The sequence below is a fragment of the Ambystoma mexicanum genome, chromosome 7q (genome assembly GCF_040938575.1).
Source record: "Ambystoma mexicanum isolate Mex_15411 chromosome 7q, UKY_AmexF1_1, whole genome shotgun sequence".
Classification (NCBI taxonomy): Eukaryota; Metazoa; Chordata; class Amphibia; order Caudata; family Ambystomatidae; genus Ambystoma; species Ambystoma mexicanum.
The window spans coordinates 173,569,323-173,580,002 of record NC_090941.1 but is presented as its reverse complement, the minus strand read 5'-3'; positions in this window follow the sequence as shown (position 1 = coordinate 173,580,002).

Sequence of the window (10,680 nt, the reverse complement as noted above, 5' to 3'; positions counted from 1 at the left end):
GGTAAATCCTTACCGCCTTACTACGAGGTCCCTTTGCGGGTTGGGGAATTTAACGCCTGCTTTTTGCAGGCGTTAAAAACCAACCCGCAAAGGGACCAGTGGAGCTAATTACGGTACCGCAATTTGCAGTACCGTAATTAGCGCCTTCCCCATTCCCATAGAGCCCTATGGGGCAAAAATGGGAATGGGGAAGGGCAATGGTGGAAGGGGGAATTACCGCCCCGCCAACCTTGGAATGGGGCGGTAATTCCCCTTTCCACCAAGGCGGTGCCGGTATTTTACCAGCATGAACCATGGCGCTAATAGCTAATAGCGCCATGGTTCACCGCCTTCTGTGTAATGAGGCCCATAGTCCGCAATTAATGCTTATTCTACTCTAAGTGCTTTTTGGAAGTTTGTCTGCATTGTGAATTTGAGGTGTTTCAGAACAGACTAAATCAGGGACTCACCCCCTGAAGTGTGCCTGAAATAAACCTAGTCTAGCAATTATTTTATAGAATTCCAGAAGACAAATTATATGTTATTCCTGTCCTTTCTTATTTAGGGTCATTGCTCAAAGTGTTACACTTGTGGAACCCCCATGTTTTTGTTTAAAGAGGCCTGAACAAGAAACCCAGCCACAGCCCAAGAGCTTCAATTAGTTATTAAAAAAAAAGATACAATACATTTTTTTAGGGGTAGCAAGGGAGACCGTAGGGGTCGCAGATGCGACCCATGGCGGCCCCCAAATTACGTCCCTGCTCCCAGCCCAAAAAACAACCCCCGACATCTTTTTTCGATGGCTCTTTCACATAATCTATGTGCTGTTTTTGGCCTTTCAGTGCTATTTTTAAGCAGGCTTTTAACAGGCAATGGAATAATTGCAGCTGCAAACGAGGTCCTCTTGTAAAGAAACATGTCTTAACCAAGTGTGCTTACAGCCACTTGATTTATAAGCAACGTCTTCCAGAAATAGCTTAAACCTCAAAGACCTTCAAAGTCTATTTAAAGGGACACGCTACAAGCAACTGTTTAATGATACCGTTCTGATCATGCATGAGCAGCTGCGAGAACCATGATAACTTCCAGCAAATAAGTTTGATTTTCAGTAGGTCAGTGCACATCTCACTGCATGACTTTCATTATCGCATCCCTAGCAAAGGTTTAATTTGCCTATAGAGTTTCACTGAAAATTCAGTGTTTACATTTAGAACACATATATTCAGACTTTTGAGGGCAGAAGTATCAACTTAAGAAAATCAGGGTTCATTGCTTGTGAAATTTCCACCATCCTCATTTCTTATTGGTGCCTGCTGTTCATGGCTGACTTTGCTTAATTGCATACATCTTCTGTTAAGGCTTAGTGCTAAATTGAGCCATGCCACACGCTCCCTTTCCTATATTTGTTTGTATGCCTTATTTAGACACAACACTAAACCACCACATGTTATGGAGACAAAATACTTAGTAAGCGATCATCAAAGCTTGACAATTGACCCCATTGAGCCAGCCCTTCCTTTTCACTTGGCCAGCATTGACAATAGGAAAGGTGTTTGTTTTGGTTTGATAGTACAGTGCTACTCCTACCTTTATTTCATAAAAAAGCAGTACTTTGACCGGTTCCATGAGGTTGTTCTGCCTTTTTTCTGTTTTTTTAAAGCACCACAGGCATTTTGTTGTAGGAAACGTTGTTGTCTGTTTGTGCATTGGTAACCTGGCCTGTTTTATTTACACCAGGTGACCCACGCAGGGGTGGACTGGCCCTTAGGGAACTCTGGAGATTTTACGGTAGTCCTCTGCACACTGGGCCTTGTTTGTGTGGTAATTCCAAATTCTCTCAAAGGAAAAGGGTTAGGCTTGCTGAAAATGAAATGGGTGATAAGGGCCACTTTGAAAGTTATTTCCAGGGCCTCTTTTGTTTCCCAGTAATTGTTTCTGGAGCCCCTTTTGTTTCCCAGTAATTGTTTCCGGAACCTCTTTTGTTTCCCAGTAATTGTTTCGGGGGCCTCTTTTGGTTCCAAGTCCACCCCTGGAACCATGGAATCACTTTTGAACAGTGGTTGAAGTGTACGAAAAGAAGTAGTGGAACTATGTTCCCTGCTGGCCTGCCCCAGCTCCCCACAAACTCCAACACCATGGCCCCTCCCACGCGCAATCCAAACACCCAAACAAACGCACCTGCTGTTTAAGGGAACGTTCAGAGCAATGTGCAAGCTTCAACGTCTTCCTACACTCTAAAACGATGCCAAACCGGAATGGTTTCTTTTTAAAATAAAAGTACAGGAACAGTAAAACTTTATTTAAAAAGTGGAGGAACATCGCTCCTGCCCACTGCTTTTCAAGGGAAATAAGATTCTGTGTCTATAGAAATCTACTTGTGTGCTGCAGTCATGCCCATATATTTGTGTCCTCTGCCCCTGCCTCTTTCCCCCTGTCGCCCCGCATAGCTGCGTTCTGACTTCCTACCTCTCCCACCAACGGTGTATGTGCATGACGACTAAAAGCCAAAAAGTCACTGGCCCTCATTACGACCCTGGCGGAAATCGAAAAACGATGGCGGAAATGCAATACCGCCATCGAATAGCGCTCGGTGCGACTATGACCCGTCACCCCAAAGTACGAAGCCATTAGCGACACCGTAGTGAACGCCAACGCTAACTGCACCAAGCACGCGCGCGCGCGCCATGCCAAACCGCAAACACCACCATGGTGCAACGGTACGCCAATTCCGACCCTAGCGGACATGTACCTAACGCCATCAGGCATGGCGGAATGTACCATTCCGCCATGGCGAGAAGTACGGCATCGCGAATCAACCGTAAACGGCCCCACTGAGTGCCTGTACACCGCTCCCTGCCCACAAAGTACAACTCCCGGTAGGTGCAATGAAGTCACAATGCAACCATTGAAATGTACAAAGCACCCATGCATGCCAACGAACAAAAGCAACACAAGAGGGGCCAATGGGAGCTGCAGGTCACAGATGGCACGAATACAGAAGCCATCCCAATGGACATGACCACAGTCCCCCACCAAGAAACGCACGCAAACACAGGCACCTGTGCCCAGCAACATTCCGAAAATCACATCATTCCACCAGTCCACCTGGCTGACCGGCATCTGTTACACAAAACCCAATCCCCCGCCCCTGAGCATGACAACATTCAAACTGTCATATAGGCAGCCCCCATCCCTGACCTCACGGGCTTAGTAGGCAAACGCGCCCAGTACAGTACCACGCAACTAAACCCCGAAGCTGGAACCCAATGCAGATCTCCTCACAATACATCGCCCCCCAAATAGGCATATGCCACATCACTTGCAAAGAAAAACGCTACACGGGCCAAATCAGAATAGCAATTTATGCACATCAAAGACACCAAGCCCATACAGCCATCAGGCCATGAACTCCAAAACACTAATCACCATTGTGGGCTGCATCCGCAAGAAATGACCAGCCACTACTTGTGTGTCGCCCTGTACCCCCATGGTACACAGAGCCACATTCACGTACGAAAAGGCAACATGGAAGCGCACAGAACCGCAGGGCTGTCCCAATGGGGAGGCACTAGTCCAGCTGAAAGGCCGAAATGTTGCTCCGAGACACCAGTACTGCGTAAGGGCATGTGGGCCATTGGCGATCGTCCCATAAGATCGTAATGCTGCTCCACCGATTAACACGAAGCAGCAGGTGTCGGGAGTAAAATCCATCTGCAGGAGTGGCATACAGATGGCAGTGGCAAAAGGGGAGGAGATACCTGTCAACCAAAAGAAAAGAAAAAGAACAGAATGGCCATCAGAACTACATTCGAACAACTCACTTCAATGATCACACGAAATCCACAGCCATATGCATGCTAGCCCACTCAAAAGGATCATCACCACCCCAAAACAACTTGCGACTCATAACCATCTATATCGAGGTGCAAACACCATCACTAACGAGTGTACCTGTGCATGCGTCTGTCAAAACAGAATCCATCAGATGGGAATGTCAACGTGCATGGACACAAGTGTCTGAGGGCGCCTCGAGACAGGGAGGGCTCAACAAGGCCAGATAGACGATGGTCCCACTATGGCAGGCCTGCATCACATAGCGTAGGTGAGGCGGATAGATCCCAAGAAGCCCTGTACATGGCAAACTCTGTATCAAATCACCTGCCCATGCATCCATTCATCATTCCCTCATCCCGGAATCAAAACGCCTGAATAATTACTCACATGACATTAGAAACATCCATTGAGTCTGTGCGTTATGAAGCCTGCAAAATCCACAGTGCCCCAGCCCGTAATTCCAGTGTTGTGAAGTAACATGTATTTTGGAACGGCCGGCCTCATCGCCCACGTAGCTAATGCGCATCCCAAACTATTCATATCAATCATTGCTCCCTCGCCATGGGCCCTGTCTCAAGGACATTGAACAATAGAACGTTATATTTGCAGTCAGACCTGTGGGCATCTCCTCGCCGCCAGCTGATAACCGAAAGCGCCGCCCTTCGAATTCCTCATTTGCAACATCACGTCGAAAAGGCATCTGTGGCCGTTTGAAATCACTAATTATTCCATCGAGTGCGGCTGTGTGTGAAAATGGCAACTGCCTTCACCCACGAATGGGACGCCCCGCCCGTCGTTGCAACTCGGTACAGTGATGCATGAGGGCCCACCGTTACTCGAGTACTACGTTCCACTGACCCTTCACAAGTCTGTTCGCGACTGCACAGATAGAATGGGAAACAATGGGACCATAGCCGAATGAACATAACAACCAATCCAACACGCCCATCGGGTACAAATACATGATAGCAATAGCAAGATACCATTCCCCGAATTGCAGCGTTGTGCGCGTGACGTGCTCGGCCAAAGGGGAGAGCAGTTTGCACAGGTGGAATGAATCACCACAGGTGGAGGCCATACAGCCTGAAAACACATGAATTGCACAGCCAGTCTCCTCCCACAACCACACCGAAATGCTACCGGCAGGACTCGCGATGTTGGCCCTGGGGGACCTGATAGCACTGCAAGTGCTCCAACTCCAAGAGGAAGACGAACACCAACTACAACCGGCCGCACGGAGGAGACGCAGGAGGAGGAGGAGGGCAAGGCAGGGCCAGCAAGGCCCACCAGCACAGCCACTACCACCACGCAGGCAGCCCGCAATCCCACGCCTCCGAGCACATCCGTTCAACCTCACTGATGAGCAGATCCACACCCTCTACCGTTTGGACCGGGACACCATAGCCGCCATTGTGGACATGACACAGGCTGACCTTGTCAGCATGATAGATAGCCCAACCGCCATCCCACCCCTACTGAAGGTGGTGTCTGTACTCCACTTCCTGGCCACAGGCACCTACCAGCACACAGTCGGACAGTTGCATGGCATTTCTCAGCCACTGTTCTCACGGACACTATTGCAAGTGCTCGATGCCCTCCTGCAGCACGCAGACGACTACATCTGCCTACCACGCTCGGAGCAGGAAATTACAAACACGAAAGTGGGATTCCATGCACTTAGCGGCATACCGGGTTGCATTGGTGCCATCGACTGCACCCATGTGGAATTGGTCGTCCCACATGCCATGGAGGCCCAGTACCGCAACCGAAAACAATTTCATTCCCTGAATGTACAAATGGTGTGTGACTCCAACAGGATCATTACACATTGTTGTGCCCGATTCCCTGGATCAACCCATGATTCTATGGTCTTGAGGAACTCTACAATACCACGCTACATGGAGCGACACGCAGGGAACAGATCCTGGCTACTCGGTGAGTCTCATTACATGCATGATGATGTGGGGTATGTGAATTGGCAATGACCTGGCAGGAAGGGGGGGGGGTGTGCGTACGTATCAATGGCATTCCACATCATACGTTTCTCGTCCACATACAGGTGATGCTGGATATCCACTGAAGAGATGGCTCCTCACACCAGTCCGGAACCCACGGGACCAGCATGAGGAGGACTACAACCATGCCCACTCACTTACCCGTGTAGTCATAGAACAGGCATTCGGCCTACTGAAGGGCCGTTTCCGCTGCCTCAGCAGGTCTGGCGGGGCACTCCTGTACCGCCATGAGAAGGTTGCAAAGATGGTGATGGCATGTGTCATGCTCCACAACATGTGCGTACGTAGAAATGTGCCCATGCCCCCTGACGCAGAACTGCAAGCACCTGATGATGGTCATGATGAGGGTGGGGATGTGGCAGCACCTCATGGAGTCTGCGAGGCACCGGAGGCCCGTGACATTCGTCAGCATCTCATTGATGTATGCTTCTAGCACTCACGCCTGGTGGCTGATACATGGACACGGGACTCGTGGCACTGCGTGTGTCTGGGACATGCACAATATGGACTGTACGCCTATGATGGCCTAGTACACAAAGATCAATGTCCACACATCTCATTGGTTGATCGTGCACTTTTTATGGCATATGTGATGTCATGTTGAACACCCTATCGACCCGCCACCCAAGTGAGCCCAACACACCCCCTCCACCCCCCTACCTCCCCCCCGAACACCAGTGTCCAAAGATGCTCATTGTCAGTGGGCTGTCGCTATTGCAGGCCCCCTCTGCGGGTATCAGGGGCACCCCTGCCTGTGGAGCGCAGGTTCCTTCCAGATCTACGTTGGGGGCTGCCCTGGACGGAGCTTGCAACGGATGATGTGTCTGCCTGCTCACGTCCATGCATGTCCCTAAGGGTTTGCGAGAGCTCAGTGAGCACACGGCGCACTGCGGCAAGTTCGGCACATACGTCCTTGGCCGTCGCATGCAGTTCCCCCCTGAGGCTCTCGGTGCTTCTCTCCATTTGGACTCTCAGGCTCTCGGTGCTACTCTCGATTTGTGCCCTAAGTGTCTCAGTTGATGTTTCTATGTCTGCCTTAGTGCCCCCACATTCATCAGCATGGTCCTTGAGGAGCGTGGCCAGTTGCTGCTGTTGTTCGATCAACTGGTCGAGGGACTGTTGCCTCTGCTGGGCCAAGGCCATTTGCGGGGGTGTCACAGAGGGGCTGTTGTCCTCATGTTGCATTGCCACAGGGCTTGTGGGGGATGGCCAGTCGTCGTCTTGTGGGTGCCCCTGCGTGGTATCCTCATGTTGTACGGGATGGGACAGACAGGGGGATTGGGACAGGTCATGGATGGATCTGACTTCGGCATCCCCGTTTTCTGTGTCGGAGCATGCTGCCATCAATGGGGTGTCACCTATGGTGCTGCTGCCACCGGAGGCAGTGCCTTCTGTGGCATCCATTGGGGGGACCTGTGGTGGTGGTGTTGTGGGCATGCTGGCTGCTGGGGTGCCTGTTGATGTTCCCTCCTCTGTGCTGCCACCTGATTTGTGCTGCTGCCGTGTCTTGATGCGTGCAGCTGAGGTGGAGGGTCTCTGGCCGTTGGTCTTGGCCCTCTTTGCAGGTGTGCTGGTAGGGGTGTCCTGTAGCTCGTCGTTTGGATCGGACCCTGTGGTGGAGTAGAGGAGGGCGAGGGTTATTGGTGGGTCTGTGGGAATTGGAATTGCATTGTGTCACATGCATTGGGGTGGTACCTGAGGGTGATTTGGGCCGGGCCCTTGGAGGTGCTTTGATTTGTGTGTGGAGTGAGGGTGCAGTTGTTTGGCAGCCTGCAGTTAGGGTGTGCCTGCTGCACGTGTAGTGCGTGTATTAGGGGTTTTTAATTATTTATGTATTTATTGTGGGTTTTAACGTGCGCTATCAGGCCGATGTGTGTGGACGTTCTCCTGGACATGTGTTTCTGTTGCACTATGTGGACGCATGGTACTTCACATGGATGGACTGTGTGGATTTGGCATTGTTTTTCCTGGCCCACCTACCTGTATCTTCGGATGTCTGCACTCCTTTCTCCATCCCTCCGACTCCCTCTATGCTCTCCATTCCGATGGTGGAGGCACAGATTTCTTCCCAGGGGGTCAACTTGATGGGTGATTCAGGACCTCCCCCGGTGGCTGTGGCAATGTTGCGGTTGGCAGAGAGTATGCTGCGGACGCGTATCCGCAGGTCGTCCCATCGCTTGCGGCATTGCTGTGGGGTGCGGGGTGCGGTCCCCACCGCACTTACCCGCTGTGCCACCAGAGCCCATATGGCCTTCTTGTTTGCAAGTGCCGTCCTGGTCATTTGCGTGCAGAAGACGACGGCAGCATTCTCCTGGAGGGTCTCTGTTAGCACGGTGAGTTCCTCACGGGAGAAGTGGACCTGCCGCTTGCGGTCGCACGCTTTCTTCGCTGCTTTTCCCATTATTCTTGGTTTCGCTAGGGTGGTTGACGGGTTGGGGTGTGTTTCAGGGTAGTGATTTTAGTGGTTGTGTGGTTTTAGTGTATTTATAGGTGTACGCCGGGATGTTTCCCGTTCCGGGCCCATGTTTTAACTTCCGTTTCCGTATATTTCCGGCCACCGTACTTTCCGGTAGGCGCACACTGCGGTGACCGCTAAGAGGGGTGGCGGTATTGCACCTGGGGCGCCGTACGGCGGCGGTGTGGGCCGTTTTGGGGTCATTTCCGCCATCGCGGACTTTGCACTTCCGCCATGCCGTGGTGCTCGTGCCCGATGGGTCGGAATGGGCCGCACTTTGCTCCTTCGTGCAATGGCGGAAACGCTATTTACGCTGTGGCGCTCCGGTCAGTCGCTTTCCACCAGGGTCGTAATGAGGGCCACTGACTGAAAATTAACCAATTGTTTGTCTACACGTTTTAAACATTTTCAGGGTGTTGGTCATATTCAAATGTCCATAGTACTGTGATATCTCAAAAATGAAATGAAGCGAGCAGAACCTCTGCCTTTAGATATCATGCTGGTTCTTTTGGATGCACAATTACTGCCATGCTTTCAAACTGTGTGAGCACGTGCTGACGTGGATTACTGTCACTAGCACGGGTTCAAACACCAACCAGTTTTTGCCATGCTTTGCTCAAGACTGTGCAGATAATACAACACAACATAAATGAGTAGCCCCAGTGGGTGAGCGTGCTCCCCTATTGGCTCCCAAGAGGACATTACCTGATAGTACTGCTCAAAAATTCTTCTCCATCTTTTGATGTTGCTGAACTGCTGGCTACTCGTTCTCACCGCCCCCTCCCTCCGTCTCCCCGAACTGATGCCATCGCCCTTTGCTGTGCCACATACCCCCTTCGGCACGTGCCTTTTGCAGCTGCTCCCCACACTGTGCCCGGCCCTGTGCCAGAGCATTCCAGTTTCTCCCAGCCTTTGTTCTGGCTGCAAAGCCCCGCCTCACAGCGCAGTACACCGCTCTCCTCATCTCATCGCTCACTGGTCCATTTTTATCTCGCGACATTCTTCTTGAGCGTGTTGGCCCACTTCCTCCGTTGGCTTCAAATGATCTCTGCAGTTACTGTCCCGGGATACTAACATCTATATCCTCAGCAGGTAGCTTTTTCGGCTACTAACGAGAAGGGGGACTGTGTGAGGGCCAATGCTTTGCTTGGACCTGTGCTTTTAGCCCGGGCCATTATCAACCAGTAAAGCCGTATGCCTCAGGCTTTGTATCTTATATAGGAGCATAGTTGTGATTGGAAACACACTATCACCGATTTAAAGTAAATTGAAAGTATAAGAAACTCACCCGCATATTGTATCCTGTAATTGCTTGCAACAATATGTCGCATGGACAGGAAATAGCAAAACATTGGGTCTCATAAGTTTGCCGGTCCGGAAACACCGGTACCGGTAAGCTGCTGGTAAGTTCTGCGAGTGGGCCTTTCAGCCCGTCAGGTCTTACCTGGTGGGCGGAACGGCACCCGCTGGCAGACCTTGACGGATGCACCCCAGCACTATTCATCAGTGGTGCATCCGTCCTCCCCATTCCCATTGAGTCCAGGGAATGGGCAATTACTGGGTCTGCCGGGGCTGTAACGCCCCAGTAATTGCCCATTCCCGGGTGCCGGAAAATTCATGACTATTTACCGGCATGGCTACCAGCAAAGTCATAATGGCCCCCATTATCTTTGTTTTAGGAACACTTGCAGGTAAATACCTCTCATTATTTTGTTAAAAATAGCAACTTTTATTCTGAGGAAAGAAGGGAAAAAGACCATCTTCTCAATGAAATCTGACAGCGGAAAAAACATAGTTCAAATAGTTATTGATTATTTGAGAGAGAGAGAGAAAGAATGAATAAATGAATGAATAAATGAATGAGAATAAAATAAAACACAAAAAAGAGCAGGATTTTCATACCATATTCTACTTCGTCAAAAAAATTAAATCCACTGCCAGTTTAGCATATCCCTAATTCATTCAACTTGCTCAAATGCTAGGTCACAGAATTCAGCCAAAGACAAGTAAGCCAAAGCCTACTTTATTGACTACCCTTAAAATGAATATGTAAACATAATTGGCAAGATTTAAAGAAATTGATCAAGTTATATTCAAAACAAAGTGTAAATCAAAGGGCTAAAATCACATACATACATTAACATTTTGAGCAACACGGGTTCCAACCCAGTACTGAAAGGTTGAAAAGTCACTGCCGGAATTTTCAGATATGCATTCAGGTTCCCCACAGATCGCTGTAGATCTCCTAGTTTGTGCACATAGCCAAAGGGGATATGATATGGTATGGCATTTATAACACGCCTATACACAAGTGGATCAACCCTATTCATTGTTCTTCCGTCCGTTTACTGTCCTCAATGTTCACCTTCCTGTATTCCCCACCCTTTTTGTGTTATA